Genomic DNA, 14,146 nt, shown 5'->3' on the forward strand with positions numbered 1-14,146 from the left:
CGAATAGGGCCCGATTGTTCCTACTTGGTCAGCTGAGGAGCAAGGGGGAGCAAGCGTCTCAACCAAGCAAAGCTCACCATGGGGAAGGTGGCTATGCCAACTGGCCTGGTGCCCTGCTCCCGCAGTGACGGATAATCGTATTCTGGTTTCTCTTCATAACGTACAAGTCTTTCGCCTTTTACTAAAGACTTCCGTGGAGAGCAGCACTAATGAGTTGTTTCTATTTTTGGCAGGCTTTACCTTTGCGGGTGAAGCCCTTTCTGTCTGTGCAAAAGAAATCTTGTTCCTGTGCAGAGTGACTTCCCTGAGTAGAGTCGCCTTACTTGTTGTGACTGTGCCGATGTTGCTTGAATGGTGCTCGCGGGAGTGCAAAGTTATACCATTTAAAAGGGCTGAAGAGTGCTGAGTGCAGCGGGTGGGCGGAGGTGCAAAGTGACTCTCTGGCCACCTATGGCCATAAAAAGAACACCGCGACAAGTGCGCATGGTGCCAGGAAGGGCCCTCGGACGTGAACCAGTGGACAGTTACCGCTTCTCGGCCTTTTGGCTAAGATCAAGTGTAGTATCTGTTCTTATCAGTTTAATATCTGATATGTCCTCTATACGAGGACTACATATTAAATGGATTTTTAGTAAGAGGAGTTGAAAAAGGAGCTTGCTCCATTCACTCCAAGCATTGACCCGGTACTGCAGTGCCGCTGGGAACGGTGCGCTCTTCTCTGCTCTTGTGAAAAAGCAAACAGTGGTGCAGGATGGAAGTCTCAGGGAGCCCAAGATGAAAATTTCTTTTAGTCTGCTGAGAAAAGGGAGTGAATGCGAGGCAGACTTTAACACGGCTCTGGGAGCGAGCCGAGTGCGGGCTAACCGGGAGAATTGCTTGAAAGAAACGCGACAACGAATGAGCGCTCAGAACAAAGCCTCAATACGGTGTTTCCCGTGGTGTTTGTGGCTGCCTTGTCTTTTGCACAGAGTAAAAGACAAGGCAGCCATCGAATAGGGCCCAATTGTTCCTACTTGGTCAGCCGAGGAGCAAGCGTCTCAACCAAGCAAAGCTCACCATGGGGAAGGTGGCTATGCCAACTGGCCTGGTGCCCTGCTCCCGCAGTGACGGATAATCGTACTCTGGTTTCTCTTCATAACGTACAAGTCTTTCGCCTTTTACTAAAGACTTCCGTGGAGAGCAGCACTAATGAGTTGTTTCTATTTTTGGCAGGCTTTACCTTTGCGGGTGAAGCCCTTTCTGTCTGTGCAAAAGAAATCTTGTTCCTGTGCAGAGTGACTTCCCTGAGTAGAGTCGCCTTACTTGTTGTGACTGTGCCGATGTTGCTTGAATGGTGCTCGCGGGAGTGCAAAGTTATACCATTTAAAAGGGCTGAAGAGTGCTCAGTGCAGCGGGTGGGCGGAGGTGCAAAGTGACTCTCTGGCCACCTATGGCCATAAAAAGAACACCGCGACAAGTGCGCATTGTGCCAGGAAGGGCCCTCGGACGTGAACCAGTGGCCAGTTATCGCTTCTCGGCCTTTTGGCTAAGATCAAGTGTAGTATCTGTTCTTATCAGTTTAATATCTGATATGTCCTCTATACGAGGACTACATATTAAATGGATTTTTAGGAACAGGAGTTGAAAAAGGAGCTTGCTCCGTTCACTCCAAGCATTGACCCGGTACTGCAGTGCCGCTGGGAACGGTGCGCTCTTCTCTGCTCTTGTGAAAAAGCAAACAGTGGTGCAGGATGGAAGTTTCAGGGAGCCCAAGATGAAATTTTCTTTTAGTCTGCTGAGAAAACGGAGTGAATGCGAGGCAGACTTTAACACGGCTCTGGGAGCAAGCCGAGTGCGGGCTAACCGGGAGAATTGCTTGAAAGAAACGCGACACCGAATGAGCGCTCAGAACAAAGCCTCAATACGGTGTTTCCTGTGGTGTTTGTGGCTGCCTTGTCTTTTGCACAGAGTAAAAGACAAGGCAGCCATCGAATGGGGCCCGATTGTTCCTACTTGGTCAGCCGAGGAGCAAGGGGGAGCAAGCGTCTCAACCAAGCAAAGCTCACCATGGGGAAGGTGGCTATGCCAACTGGCCTGGTGCCCTGCTCCCGCAGTGACGGATAATCGTACTTTGGTTTCTCTTCATAGCGTACAAGTCTTTCGCCTTTTACTAAAGACTTCCGTGGAGAGAAGCACTAATGAGTTGTTTCTATTTTTGGCAGGCTTTACCTTTGCGGGTGAAGCCCTTTATGTCTGTGCAAAAGAAATCTTGTTCCTGTGCAGAGTGACTTCCCTGAGTAGAGTCGCCTTACTTGTTGTGACTGTGCTGATGTTGCTTGAATGGTGCTCGCGGGAGTGCAAAGTTATACCATTTAAAAGGGCTGGAGAGTGCTCAGTGCAGCGGGTGGGCGGAGGTGCAAAGTGACTCTCTAGCCACCTATGGCCATAAAAAGAACACCGCAACAAGTGCGCATTGTGCCAGGAAGGGCCCTCGGACGTGAACCAGTGGACAGTTATCGCTTCTCGGCCTTTTGGCTAAGATCAAGTGTAGTATCTGTTCTTATCAGTTTAATATCTGATATGTCCTCTATACGAGGACTACATATTAAATGGATTTTTAGGAACAGGAGTTGAAAAAGGAGCTTGCTCCGTTCACTCCAAGCATCGACCCTGTACTGCAGTGCCGCTGGGAACGGTGCGCTATTCTCTGCTCTTGTGAAAAAGCAAACAGTGGTGCAGGATGGAAGTTTCTTTTAGTCTGCTGAGAAAAGGGAGTGAATGCGAGGCAGACTTTAAGACGGCTCTGGGAGCGAGCCGAGTGTGGGCAAACCGGGAATTGCTTGAAAGAAACGCGACACCGAATGAGCGCTCAGAACAAAGCCTCAATACGGTGTTTCCCGTGGTGTTTGTGGCTGCCTTGTCTTTTGCACAGAGTAAAAGACAAGGCAGCCATCGAATAGGGCCCGATTGTTCCTACTTGGTCAGCCGAGGAGCAAGGGGGAGCAAGCGTCTCAACCAAGCAAAGCTCACCATGGGGAAGGTGGCTATGCCAACTGGCCTGGTGCCCTGCTCCCGCAGTGACGGATAATCGTACTCTGGTTTCTCTTCATAACGTACAAGTCTTTCGCCTTTTACTAAAGACTTCCGTGGAGAGCAGCACTAATGAGTTGTTTCTATTTTTGGATGGCTTTACCTTTGCGGGCTAAGTCTTTTCTGTTTGTGCAAAAGAAAATCATGTTGCTGTGCAGAGTGACTTCTCGGAGTAGAGTAGAGCCAAGTAGATTCTTATTTGTTGTTTCTCTATCTTTTGGTTAAGACTATGATTGCCTTCTCTGTGTCGTTGATTTTGTGCATGCTTTGGCATTAAGAACCTGTGCTTAAGAGGTATTTTTGTGCTTGATTAAAGTTTTCCAACTATATTGTAGTTAAAATTCTTTATCAAAATGTTTTTGGTTGTTTTTGCTTTCTTGCTCATTGCAGGTTGAAATACTGCAATGGCATTTGGAATTGCACCTGGAGGGTCCCCATCCAACAATGGCAAGACCCCCAGGGCTTCTAGGGCCTGAAACATCTCCCACCCATGATTGTCTTGGAGAAAAACAGAGGCTACATCCACTACCAGGGACAGCCGAAACTCTGCCGTGTGGGGAGCATGGGCATCTGTTGGACGCCTGCACAAAGGTATTTTGTCGCAAATGTAGAGAAATTGGTCACACCATCGAAGAGTGTACGAATGGCAGAAAGTGCAATCTCTGTGGAGAATAAAACCACCTCTTCAGAGATTGCCCAAAATCTTTTGCCAACAAGTTGAAATCCCTAAAAATACAGGAAGGAGGTGGAAATGGAGGGCAGTCAGAGGCAGTTGATGAGCTATTTAAAACAGCTAGGCTGGGAAATTCAAATTTACCACCAAAACCCCTGAATGGTGGACAGCAGTCAGGTGAGGCAGAAGACGGGGAGGGGCCTGCAGAAGCCCCACAAATGGAAAGCTCCTTTTAGGTTGAGGAAAGGCAAGGCAAGTTTATTTGTAGAGCACAATTCGTAAACAAAATTGCTTTACAGATACATAAAATCACAAGGCCAATAAAATAATTCCATAAAAGATATAAAATAACTAATTAATTAAATTAAAAGCGAAGAGTGCAAATAAAATACTTTCAGTTGTCATGTGCACAGCTAAATAGAACTGTTTTAAAGTCTATTCTCTGAGCGACAGAAAGCTAGTGCAGAGACCTGAGCACTGGACTAATATGGTGATATTTTCTGGTTCTAGTCAGGACTGAATGAACTGCTCTCCATCATTAGAGGCTTAAACTTTGATTAAAAGTAACCTATAAAAGCAATAGTTTGGCTTCTAATGACTGAAACAAAACCCAGAAGAGTGGTGCGACAGTGAAGCTCTGGAGCACCTTTGAAGAAGCACCTTTAGCAGCAGTAAGTTGGTTTCCTGTGTGACGTTAGCAGTCTCTTTATCGGCTATCATATAGCAGCATTTGGCAAACCTTCAGCGTACCTTATTAATCATCCATTTTAAAAATGGCAAGGTGTTATAAAACAGTGACACAAGGTCAAAAAAGGGTAATGTAGATCAGAAATATTCATGTTAAACAGCCAAATCAGGGGAAAGCGCGAACGCAGTCCCCCAATACCAGAAATTATGCAGTCGAGATTCCCACATTTGGGGAATTCGCAAGGGTCAGTACAGTCGGTGTGCAATGACTGAGCCTCACCTTGAATGAACCACCTTCTTGATCATGGTGTCTCTCCTGCCAGGTAAGTATGAGCTGGAAATGTCAGAGGCTGATACCTCTTTCCCAGGTGCCTCACTCGGCCCGACGGTGCTGCAACTTCAACTGTCTAATGTGCCATGCCAGCAGCAGCAGCTACCCCGGAACTAAAACGTTTGCAGATTAAAACAGTAAGGCTTTTCATTATCTTTCTGATCACTTCTTCTTTTAAACAACCAAGGAACTTGCAGCACAAACGTATTTCTTTCCCCTCCTCCCCATCTCTAAAGCAACACCCACACTGGCAAATTTCTCAGTTGAGGCAAACCCTCACGGCTGGGCAGCTGCATATCTCCAGTGCAGACATGCTGCAGCATTTGGCAAACCTTGCTAAACATCCACTTCAGTGGTCACATGTCCTCTTTTTTTCATTTTGTTCCTCCCCATCTCTAAGGCAATCCTCACCTGACAACTGCGCAGCTGCATGTCTGTTGTGCAGACATACTGCAGCATTCAGCGTACCTTACTAAACATCCATTTTAAAGACGGCAAGGTGTTGCTAAAACAGTGACACAAGGTCAGAAAAGGGTAATGTAGACCAGAAATATTCATGTTAAACAGCCAAATCAGGGGAAAGCGCGAACGCAGTCGCCCACTAGCAGAAATTATGCAGTCGAGATTCCCACATTTGGGGAATTCGCAAGGGTCAGTACAGTCTGTGTGCAATGACTGAGCCTCGCCTTGAGTGAACCACCTTCTTGATCATGGTGTCTCTCCTGCCAGGTAAGTATGAGTTGGAAATGTCAGAGGCTGATACCTCTTTCCCAGGTGCCTCACTCGGCCGGACGGTGCTGCAACTTCAACTGTCTGGTGTGCCATGCCAGCAGCAGCAGCTACCCCGAAACTAAAATGTTTGCAGATTAAAACAGTAAGGCTTTTCATTATCTCTCTGATCACTTCTTCTTTTAAACAACCAAGGAACTTGCAGCACAAATGTATTTCTTTCAGCGCATCTCCAAGCATCGACCCGGTACTGCAGTGCCGCTTGGAACGGTGCGCTCTTCTCTGCTCTTGTGAAAAAGCAAACAGTGGTGCAGGATGGAAGTTTCAGGGAGCTCAAGATGAAATTTTCTTTTAGTCTGCTGAGAAAAGGGAGTGAATGCGAAGCAGACTTTAACACGGCTCTGGGAGCGAGCCGGGTGCCGGCTAACCGGGAGAATTGCTTGAAAGAAACGCGACACCGAATGAGCGCTCAGAACAAAGCCTCAATACGGTGTTTCCCATGGTGTTTGTGGCTGCCTTGTCTTTTGCACAGAGTAAAAAACAAGGCAGCCATCGAATAGGGCCCGATTGTTCCTACTTGGTCAGCCGAGGAGCAAGGGGGAGCAAGCGTCTCAACCAAGCAAAGCTCACCATGGGGAAGGTGGCTATGCCAACTGGCCTGGTGCCCTGCTCCCGCAGTGACGGATAATCGTACTCTGGTTTCTCTTCATAACGTACAAGTCTTTCGCCTTTTATTAAAGACTTCCGTGGAGAGCAGCACTAATGAGTTGTTTCTATTTTTGGCAGGCTTTACCTTTGCGGGTGAAGCCCTTTCTGTCTGTGCAAAAGAAATCTTGTTCCTGTGCAGAGTGACTTCCCTGAGTAGAGTCGCCTTACTTGTTGTGACTGTGCCGATGTTGCTTGAATGGTGCTCGCGGGAGTGCAAAGTTATACCATTTAAAAGGGCTGAAGAGTGCTCAGTGCAGCGGGTGGGCGGAGTTGCAAAGTGACTCTCTGGCCACCTATGGCCATAAAAAGAACACCGCGACAAGTGCGCATTGTGCCAGGAAGGGCCCTCGGACGTGAACCAGTGGACAGTTATCGCTTCTCGGCCTTTTGGCTAAGATCAAGTGTAGTATCTGTTCTTATCAGTTTAATATCTGATATGTCCTCTATACGAGGACTACATATTAAATGGGTTTTTAGGAATAGGAGTTTAAAAAGGAGCTTGCTCCGTTCACTCCAAGCATCGACTCGGTACTGCAGTGCCACTGGGAACGGTGCGCTCTTCTCTGCTCTTGTGAAAAAGCAAACAGTGGTGCAGGATGGAAGTTTCAGGGAGCCCAATATGAAATTTTCTTTTAGTCTGCTGAGAAAAGGGAGTGAATGCGAGGCAGACTTTAACACGGCTCTGGGAGCGAGCCGAGTGCGGGCTAACCGGGAGAATTGCTTGAAAGAAACGCGACACCGAATGAGCGCTCAGAACAAAGCCTCAATACGGTGTTTCCCGGTGCCCCTTTCATGGTGCTTTGGACATTACTGACTCCAGGAGCCAGAGCACAAATTTGCATATTTCTTCCAGAGAGCAGTGTTTGACAATCGGCCATGTTGCCACTAGAGGACGCCACCCACGGACCTCCGGGAGCCAGGCTCCACCTCTGCACACTTGGGGCGGCTTCCTGATTCTATTTACTGCGAGAAAAGTGCTTAAAAATCGGCCTTGTATCCGCAAAAATCTGCCTCAAATTGCCTCCGATAGCAATGCTCCAACTTGGCACACTTTTCCCCAAGACAGGGGTGCCAAGTTGGAGCGGTTTCCCTGGTTCAATTTCCCCCGAGAAAAGTGTTCAAAAATTGGCCTCATGTCTGCGAAAATGCCCCTCAATTCACCTCCTGGAGCCAGGCACCAAGTTGGTAAAATACCCCACCGAGAAAAGTGCTTCAAAATTGGCCTTGTGTCCGCGAAAATCCGCCTCAAATTACCTCTGGGAGTCATGCTCCAACTTGGCACACTTTTCCCCAAGACAGGGGTGCCAAGTTGGGGCAGTTTCCCTGGTTCAATTACCCCCGAGAAAAGTGTTCAAAAATCGGCCTCATGTCCGCGAAAATGCCCTTCAATTGACCCCCTGGAGCCAGGCACCAAGTTGGTAAAATACCGCACCGAGAAAAGCGCTTGAAAATCGGCCTTGTGTCCACGAAAATCCGCCTCAAATTACCTCCGTGAGTCATGCTCACATTGTGATGGCACACTTTCCCCCAAGACAAGTGTGCCAAGTTGGAGCGGTCGAATTTGCCCCAAGGAAAGTGTCCGAAATTAAACCCCCTCAAGCAGGCAGTACCCTCTCTGAATGGAGCCACCCTCCTCCGTTCAGTCTTCCACTGGATCTCCAAACCTCCAGGAACCATGCCTACCAGCGGGCCCTCTGCACCCACACTTAAGCACCCCTCCACGGACTGCACCATCCATCCACACCTGCGGAAACTCCGCGCCCCTGGTACTATAAACCTTTTTAAAAAGTGGCCAGATTGGAAAAAAAAATTTGGCCACTTATTAATTATTTTTATAGTACCAGGGGCGTGGAGTTCCAGGCAGTTCGGATCCTTGTTGCAGTCCATGGAGGGTGGCTTAAATGTGGGTGCACGGGGCCGGCTGTTGGGGATGGTTTCCTGGAGGTTAGAAGAAACAGGGGATGACTGACCAGAGGGGGCTCATGGGCGGGTGCAGCCGGCTCTAGGAGGTCTAATTTCGGACAATTTTCTCGGGGCATAGTGGATTGAAGACTGACAGCTGGCGGTCAATTGAGGTGTATTTTCGCGGAGAAAAGAACGATTTTTAAGCACTTTTTCCGGGGGATATTTTACCAACTTTGGGCCTGGCTCCAGGAGGTCAGTTGAGGGGGATTTTCGCGGACATTAGGCCGATTTTTGAGCACTTTTCTCGGGGGAAATTGGACTAGGTAAACCTCTCCAATTTAGCACACTTTCCACCGGGGAAAAGGACACCCCTTTGGATCGAAGAGTCCCGACTCCTGGAGGTCAATTGAGGCGGATTTTCGCTGAGAAATGATCGATTTTTAAGCACTTTTCTCGGGCGGAATTTATCAACTTGGGGCCTGGCCCCCTAAGCTGGAAAACACACCCTTACTCAATCATCTCTCCTTGGGTAAAAACTCTTCCTTGAGCCCCCTGATAATATACATAAGAACAAGGCTCCAAGCCCCCTGTCCGAGAAAACACACCCGTACATAAGCACCTTTCCTTGGGTAATAACTCTGCCTTGAACCCCCTGATAATTCATAAAAGAACCAGGCTCCAGGCCCCCTGTCCTAGAAAACACACCCTTATTTAAGCACCTCTCCTTGGGCAAAAACTCTGCCTTGAGCCCCCAGGTACTGTCTAAAAGAACCAGGCTCCAGGCCTCCTGTCCTGAAAAACACACCCTTATTCAAGCACCTTTCCTTGGGCAAAAACTCTGTCTTGAGCCCCCAGGTACTGTCTAAAAGAACCAGGCTCCAGGCCCCCTGTCCTGGAAAACGCACCCTTATTCAAGCACATCTCCTTGGGCAAAAACTCTGCCTTGAGCCCCCTGGTACTGTCTAAAAGATCCAGGCTCCAGGCCCCCTGTCCTGAAAAACACACCCTTATTCAAGCACCTTTCCTTGGGCAAAAACTCTGCCGTGAGCCCCCTGGTACTGTGTAGAAGAACCAGGCTCCAGGTCCCCTGTCCTGGAAAATGCACCCTTATCCAAGCACCTCTCCTTGGGCAAAAAATTTGCCTTGAGCCCCCTGGTACTGTCTAAAAGAACCAGGCTCCAGGCGTCCTGTCCTGGAAAACGCACCCTTATTCATAATAATCCCAGGTTTCTTTACAGCACTGTTGCCAGGCTGACAAAGAGTCCGAGCTCTGTTGAGCCATGTATTCCTTTAACTCTCAGCAGTGATGATTTCATGACATTCTTTATCAATAAAATTGTTTCTATCAGAGAGAAGATTGATGGAATCCTTCCAACTATTATCACTGATGTATTATCAAGTAGAGCAGCTTTAGAAGTATCTTTAGAACCTGATTTGTATTTAGACGGCTTCTGCCCAGTTGATCTATCTGAGCTAACAACAGCAATAGTCTCTTCTAAACCATCAACTTGTATGTTAGACCCAATCCCAACCAGACTGTTCAAGGAGGTTTTCCCCTTAATCAATACTTCCATATTGGATTTGATCAATCAGTCTTTGTTGACAGAAGCCTCAATACGGTGTTTCCCGTGGTGTTTGTGGCTGCCTTGTCTTTTGCACAGAGTAAAAGACAAGGCAGCCATCGAATAGGGCCCGATTGTTCCTACTTGGTCAGCCGAGGAGCAAGGGGGAGCAAGCGTCTCAACCAAGAAAAGCTCACCATGGGGAAGGTGGCTATGCCAACTGGCCTGGTGCCCTGCTCCCGCAGTGACGGATAATCGTACTCTGGTTTCTCTTCATAACATACAAGTCTTTCGCCTTTTACTAAAGACTTCCGTGGAGAGCAGCACTAATGAGTTGTTTCTATTTTTGGCAGGCTTTACCTTTGCGGGTGAAGCCCTTTCTGTCTGTGCAAAAGAAATCTGTTCCTGTGTAGAGTGACTTCCCTGAGTAGAGTCGCCTTAATTGTTGTGACTGTGCCGATATTGCTTGAATGGTGCTCGCGGGAGTGCAAAGTTATACCATTTAAAAGGGCTGAAGAGTGCTCAGTGACTCTCTGGCCACCTATGGCCATAAAAAGAACACCGCGACAAGTGCGCATTGTGCCAGGAAGGGCCCTCGGACATGAACCAGTGGACAGTTATCGCTTCTCGGCCTTTTGGCTAAGATCAAGTGTAGTATCTGTTCTTATCAGTTTAATATCTGATATGTCCTCTATACGAGGACTACATATTAAATGGATTTTTAGGAACAGGAGTTGAAAAAGGAGCTTGCTCCGTTCACTCCAAGCATCGACCCGGTACTGCAGTGCCGCTGGGAACGGTGCGCTCTTCTCTGCTCTTGTGAAAAAGCAAACAGTGGTGCAGGATGGAAGTTTCTTTTAGTCTGCTGAGAAAAGGGAGTGAATGCAAGGCAGACTTTAACACGGCTCTAGGAGCGAGCCGAGTGCGGGCTAACCGGGAGAATTGCTTGAAAGAAACGCGACACCGAATGAGCGCTCAGAACAAAGCCTCAATACGGTGTTTCCCGTGGTGTTTGTGGCTGCCTTGTCTTTTGCACAGAGTAAAAGACAAGGCAGCCATCGAATAGGGCCCGATTGTTCCTACTTGGTCAGCCGAGGAGCAAGGGGGAGCAAGCGTCTCAACCAAGAAAAGCTCACCATGGGGACGGTGGCTATGCCAACTGGCCTGGTGCCCTGCTCCCGCAGTGACGGATAATCGTACTCTGGTTTCTCTTCATAACGTACAAGTCTTTCGCCTTTTACTAAAGACTTCCGTGGAGAGCAGCACTAATGAGTTGTTTCTATTTTTGGATGGCTTTACCTTTGCGGGCTAAGTCTTTTCTGTTTGTGCAAAAGAAAATCATGTTGCTGTGCAGAGTGACTTCTCGGAGTAGAGTAGAGCCAAGTAGATTCTTTTTTGTTGTTTCTCTATCTTATGTCGTTGATTTTGTGCATGCTTTGGCATTAAGAACCTGTGCTTAAGAGGTATTTTTGTGCTTGATTAAAGTTTTCCAACTATATTGTAGTTAAAATTCTTTATCAAAATGTTTTTGGTTGTTTTTGCTTTCTTGCTCATTGCAGGTTGAAATACTGCCCATCCAACAATGGCAAGACCCCCAGGGCTTCTAGGGCCTGAAACCTCTCCCACCCATGATTGTCTTGGAGAAAAACAGAGGCTACATCCACTACCAGGGACAGCCGAAACTCTGCCGCGTGGGGAGCATGGGCACCTGTTGGACGCCTGCACAAAGGTATTTTGTCGCAAATGTAGAGAAATTGGTCACACCATCGAAGAGTGTACGAATGGCAGAAAGTGCAATCTCTGTGGAGAATAAAACCACCTCTTCAGAGATTGCCCAAAATCTTTTGCCAACAAGTTGAAATCCCTAAAAATACAGGAAGGAGGTGGAAATGGAGGGCAGTCAGAGGCAGTTGATGAGCTATTTAAAACAGCTAGGCTGGGAAATTCAAATTTACCACCAAAACCCCTGAATGGTGGACAGCAGTCAGGTGAGGCAGAAGACGGGGAGGGGCCTGCAGAAGCCCCACAAATGGAAAGCTCCTTTTAGGTTGAGGAAAGGCAAGGCAAGTTTATTTGTAGAGCACAATTCGTAAACAAAATTGCTTTACAGCTACATAAAATCACAAGAAGGCCAATAAAATAATTCCATAAAAGATAGAAAATAACTAATTAATTAAATTAAAAGTGAAGAGTGCAAATAAAATACTTTCAGTTGTCATGTGCACAGCTAAATAGAACTGTTTTAAAGTCTATTCTCTGAGCGACAGAAAGCTAGTGCAGAGACCTGAGCACTGGACTAATATGGTGATATTTTCTGGTTCTAGTCAGGACTGAATGAACTGCTCTCCATCATTAGAGGCTTAAACTTTGATTAAAAGTAACCTATAAAAGCAATAGTTTGGCTTCTAATGACTGAAACAAAACCCAGAAGAGTGGTGCGACAGTGAAGCTCTGGAGCACCTTTGAAGAAGCACCTTTAGCAGCAGTAAGTTGGTTTCCTGTGTGACGTTAGCAGTCTCTTTATCGGCTATCATATAGCAGCATTTGGCAAACCTTCAGCGTACCTTATTAATCATCCATTTTAAAAATGGCAAGGTGTTATAAAACAGTGACACAAGGTCAAAAAAGGGTAATGTAGATCAGAAATATTCATGTTAAACAGCCAAATCAGGGGAAAGCGCGAACGCAGTCCCCCACTACCAGAAATTATGCAGTCGAGATTCCCACATTTGGGGAATTCGCAAGGGTCAGTACAGTCGGTGTGCAATGACTGAGCCTCACCTTGAGTGAACCACCTTCTTGATCATGGTGTCTCTCCTGCCAGGTAAGTATGATTTGGAAATGTCAGAGGCTGATACCTCTTTCCCAGACCCTCACTCGGCCGGACGGTGCTGCAACTTCAACTGTCTGGTGTGCCATGCCAGCAGCAGCAGCTACCCCGAAACTAAAATGTTTGCAGATTAAAAGAGTAAGGCTTTTCATTATCTTTCTGATCACTTCTTCTTTTAAACAACCAAGGAACTTGCAGCACAAATGTATTTCCTTCCCCTCCTCCCCATCTCTAAAGCCACACCCACACTGGGAAATTTCTCAGTTGAGGCAAACCCTCACAGCTGCATATCTCCAGTGCAGACATGCTGCAGCATTTGGCAAACCTTGCTAAACATCCACTTCAGTGGTCACATATCCTCTTTTTTTCCATTTTGTTCCTCCCCATCTCTAAGGCAATGCCCACCTGCCTGGGGTGACTGCACTGTATGACCTCACCTGACAACTGCGCATCTGCATATCTGTTGTGTAGACATGCTGCAGCATTCAGCATACCTTACTAATCATCAATTTTAAAGATGGCAAGGTGTTATAAAACAGTGACACAAGGTCAAAAAGGGTAATATAGACCAGAAATATTCATGTTAAACAGCCAAATCAGGGGAAAGCGCGAACGCAGTCCCCCACTACCAGAAATTATGCAGTCGAGATTCCCACATTTGGGGAATTCGCAAGGGTCAGTACAGTCGGTGTGCAATGACTGAGCCTCGCCTTGAGTGAACCACCTTCTTGATCATGGTGTCTCTCCTGCCAGGTAAGTATGAGTTGGAAATGTCAGAGGCTGATACCTCTTTCCCAGGTGCCTCACTCGGCCAGACGGTGCTGCAACTTCAACTGTCTGGTGTGCCATGCCAGCAGCAGCAGCTACCCCGAAACTAAAATGTTTGCAGATTAAATGAGTGAGGCTTTTCATTATCTTTCTGATCACTTCTTCTTTTAAACAACCAAGGAACTTTCAGCACAAATGTATTTCTTTCCCCTCCTCCCCATCTCTAAAGCCACACCCACCCACACTGGGAAATTTCTCAGTTGAGGCAAACCCTCACGGCTGGGCAGCTGCATATCTCCAGTGCAGACATGCTGCAGCATTTGGCAAACCTTGCTAAACATCCACTTCAGTGGTCACATGTCCTCTTTTTTTCATTTTGTTCCTCCCCATCTCTAAGGCAATGCCCACCTGCCTGGGGTGACTGCACTGTATGACCTCACCTGACTGCGCAGCTGCATATCTGTTGTGTAGACATGCTGCAGCATTCAGCATACCTTACTAAACATCCATTTTAAAGATGGCAAGGTGTTGCTAAAATAGTGACACAAAGTCATAAAAGGGTAATGTAGACCAGAAATATTCATGTTAAACAGCCAAATCAGGGGAAAGCGTGAACGCAGTCCCCCACTACCAGAAATTATGCAGTCGAGATTCCCACATTTGGGGAATTCGCAAGGGTCAGTACAGTCGGTGTGCAATGACTGAGCCTCGCCTTGAGTGAACCACCTTCTTGATCATGGTGTCTCTGCTGCCAGGTAAGTATGAGTTGGAAATGTCAGAGGCTGATACCTCTTTCCCAGGTGCCTCACTCGGCCGGACGGTGCTGCAACTTCAACTGTCTGGTGTGCCATGCCAGCAGCAGCAGCTACCCCGAAACTAAAATG

The 14,146-nt window shown here is 47.3% G+C and overlaps 17 non-coding genes across 17 annotated transcripts; 12 read left to right on the forward strand and 5 right to left on the reverse strand.

Moving 5' to 3' along the window:
* The first annotated feature begins 137 nt into the window (after positions 1-137).
* Positions 138-251, forward strand: LOC140265718 (U5 spliceosomal RNA). Its single transcript, XR_011906417.1, has one exon. It is a non-coding gene; the product is annotated as a U5 spliceosomal RNA (small nuclear RNA).
* Positions 252-526: 275 nt separating this feature from the next.
* LOC140266474 (U2 spliceosomal RNA) lies at positions 527-717 on the forward strand. Its single transcript, XR_011907101.1, has one exon. It is a non-coding gene; the product is annotated as a U2 spliceosomal RNA (small nuclear RNA).
* Positions 718-1,116: 399 nt separating this feature from the next.
* Positions 1,117-1,230, forward strand: LOC140320835 (U5 spliceosomal RNA). The gene has a single exon (XR_011918612.1). It is a non-coding gene; the product is annotated as a U5 spliceosomal RNA (small nuclear RNA).
* A 275-nt stretch (positions 1,231-1,505) lies between these two features.
* Positions 1,506-1,696, forward strand: LOC140266464 (U2 spliceosomal RNA). The gene has a single exon (XR_011907092.1). It is a non-coding gene; the product is annotated as a U2 spliceosomal RNA (small nuclear RNA).
* Positions 1,697-2,105: 409 nt separating this feature from the next.
* Positions 2,106-2,219, forward strand: LOC140320781 (U5 spliceosomal RNA). Its single transcript, XR_011918562.1, has one exon. It is a non-coding gene; the product is annotated as a U5 spliceosomal RNA (small nuclear RNA).
* A 275-nt stretch (positions 2,220-2,494) lies between these two features.
* Positions 2,495-2,685, forward strand: LOC140320149 (U2 spliceosomal RNA). Its single transcript, XR_011918023.1, has one exon. It is a non-coding gene; the product is annotated as a U2 spliceosomal RNA (small nuclear RNA).
* Positions 2,686-3,069: 384 nt separating this feature from the next.
* LOC140320686 (U5 spliceosomal RNA) lies at positions 3,070-3,183 on the forward strand. The gene has a single exon (XR_011918477.1). It is a non-coding gene; the product is annotated as a U5 spliceosomal RNA (small nuclear RNA).
* Positions 3,184-4,596: 1,413 nt separating this feature from the next.
* LOC140265780 (U1 spliceosomal RNA) lies at positions 4,597-4,760 on the reverse strand. Its single transcript, XR_011906473.1, has one exon. It is a non-coding gene; the product is annotated as a U1 spliceosomal RNA (small nuclear RNA).
* Positions 4,761-5,333: 573 nt separating this feature from the next.
* On the reverse strand, positions 5,334-5,497 carry LOC140266142 (U1 spliceosomal RNA). Its single transcript, XR_011906798.1, has one exon. It is a non-coding gene; the product is annotated as a U1 spliceosomal RNA (small nuclear RNA).
* A 682-nt stretch (positions 5,498-6,179) lies between these two features.
* Positions 6,180-6,293, forward strand: LOC140265846 (U5 spliceosomal RNA). Its single transcript, XR_011906534.1, has one exon. It is a non-coding gene; the product is annotated as a U5 spliceosomal RNA (small nuclear RNA).
* A 275-nt stretch (positions 6,294-6,568) lies between these two features.
* On the forward strand, positions 6,569-6,759 carry LOC140320170 (U2 spliceosomal RNA). The gene has a single exon (XR_011918042.1). It is a non-coding gene; the product is annotated as a U2 spliceosomal RNA (small nuclear RNA).
* A 3,162-nt stretch (positions 6,760-9,921) lies between these two features.
* On the forward strand, positions 9,922-10,035 carry LOC140265739 (U5 spliceosomal RNA). The gene has a single exon (XR_011906436.1). It is a non-coding gene; the product is annotated as a U5 spliceosomal RNA (small nuclear RNA).
* A 248-nt stretch (positions 10,036-10,283) lies between these two features.
* LOC140266297 (U2 spliceosomal RNA) lies at positions 10,284-10,474 on the forward strand. Its single transcript, XR_011906938.1, has one exon. It is a non-coding gene; the product is annotated as a U2 spliceosomal RNA (small nuclear RNA).
* A 386-nt stretch (positions 10,475-10,860) lies between these two features.
* LOC140320687 (U5 spliceosomal RNA) lies at positions 10,861-10,974 on the forward strand. Its single transcript, XR_011918478.1, has one exon. It is a non-coding gene; the product is annotated as a U5 spliceosomal RNA (small nuclear RNA).
* A 1,358-nt stretch (positions 10,975-12,332) lies between these two features.
* Positions 12,333-12,496, reverse strand: LOC140266353 (U1 spliceosomal RNA). The gene has a single exon (XR_011906990.1). It is a non-coding gene; the product is annotated as a U1 spliceosomal RNA (small nuclear RNA).
* A 595-nt stretch (positions 12,497-13,091) lies between these two features.
* Positions 13,092-13,255, reverse strand: LOC140266200 (U1 spliceosomal RNA). The gene has a single exon (XR_011906850.1). It is a non-coding gene; the product is annotated as a U1 spliceosomal RNA (small nuclear RNA).
* Positions 13,256-13,861: 606 nt separating this feature from the next.
* LOC140265939 (U1 spliceosomal RNA) lies at positions 13,862-14,025 on the reverse strand. Its single transcript, XR_011906619.1, has one exon. It is a non-coding gene; the product is annotated as a U1 spliceosomal RNA (small nuclear RNA).
* Positions 14,026-14,146: the final 121 nt, after the last annotated feature.

The sequence above is a fragment of the Leuresthes tenuis genome, unplaced genomic scaffold, assembly GCF_036924035.1.
Source record: "Leuresthes tenuis unplaced genomic scaffold, fLeuTen1.0.hap1 SCAF_12, whole genome shotgun sequence".
Classification (NCBI taxonomy): Eukaryota; Metazoa; Chordata; class Actinopteri; order Atheriniformes; family Atherinopsidae; genus Leuresthes; species Leuresthes tenuis.